The sequence below is a fragment of the Octopus bimaculoides genome, chromosome 3, assembly GCF_001194135.2.
Source record: "Octopus bimaculoides isolate UCB-OBI-ISO-001 chromosome 3, ASM119413v2, whole genome shotgun sequence".
In the NCBI taxonomy this organism is placed as follows: Eukaryota; Metazoa; Mollusca; class Cephalopoda; order Octopoda; family Octopodidae; genus Octopus; species Octopus bimaculoides.
Genome location: NC_068983.1, coordinates 134,713,379 through 134,714,598, shown reverse-complemented (window position 1 = coordinate 134,714,598; position 1,220 = coordinate 134,713,379). Strand labels below are relative to the sequence as shown.

General features: G+C 33.7%; 1 protein-coding gene across 1 annotated transcript in view; it reads right to left on the bottom strand.

Moving 5' to 3' along the window:
* The window catches only part of LOC106870926 (synaptotagmin-10), a 218,492-nt gene that overhangs the window by 216,331 nt on the left and 941 nt on the right, over positions 1–1,220 (bottom strand). The window lies entirely within an intron of this gene.

The following is a 1,220-nucleotide window of genomic DNA, read 5'->3' as shown; positions in this document are numbered from 1 at the left end:
GATGAAATATTGAGTGTTCAATATAAAGGATTAAATATATAAAGCCTTTATATATTTAATCCTTTATATTGAACACTCAATATTTCATCTATTCAATAAGACATATTCCATATATTCAATAAGACATTCAATACTTTATTTCATAGTACCATCCATTTTTATTTTATATTATATATTGTATATTATATTATATATTGTATATTCCATATTCTATATCTCACATTGGTTTTGCAGGAATATAAATAAAACATAAAAAACAGATAGTGTTGGAACTCTTTTAAACAAAATAATATATTCCTCTATACACAATCATACAAACCCCCCCTTTTTTGTACTTATTTTTACTCGCATATATATATGTGTGTGTGTGTGTGTGTGTGTGTGTACATGTGTGTATATACGTATGCATGTTGGCGTGTAGATATGTATGGCTGGGTGTATATGGACACAGTCTCACACACACACTGTAAAATCCGCTTATTGCGATCAAAACTCAAAGTTAAGCCAACATTGATTTCATACAAAAACAAAAGGCTTGACGTTTAGTAAAAAGAAAGATGGGCCGCTATGGCATTCATGCTTTTCCCAATGGAGCTTAACGACGCAAATAATGCAAAAAGTTTTGACATGCGAATTGAAACCAGATCAGGAACTTAATTAGCTGAACGTTTACCGTCGCGCCATGGTACAGAACATTGCACGAGGGAATATATTGATTTCTCCAAAGACTTAAGATTTATAGCGGAAGTGATATTTGATTGTGTGGTGTTTGTCATGACTTTCTTGTGGGATGGAGGTGCAACTGGAAATAAGGAAAATGATTACAATCACGATTAGTAAATCGGATCATGGAAATTGGTTTGCTGGCAAATTACTCGACTAGTGTAAAATGTACAAACCTCATTGTGTGTGTGTGTGTGTGTGTGTGTGTGTGTGGAAGGAGATGCTAAAAGGTTTTAAGGGTGTCGCGAAAGGCCTGGCTGTAGGCCCAACCTTCCCTGTTCTTTTACAGGGCTTAGAAAAACTGAAGTGTGTGAATCTGAGAGGAGAATATGTTGAATGAAATCATAATTAACTGATCTTCCTATATTTTCTTTTACCCAAAGTCAGGAACTTTTCAGTAACCCCCTTGTATATACATACAAATAAATAGATAGATAGATAGGCATATACACACATGTGTGTGAGTGTGTGTGTATAATATATATATATATACACAC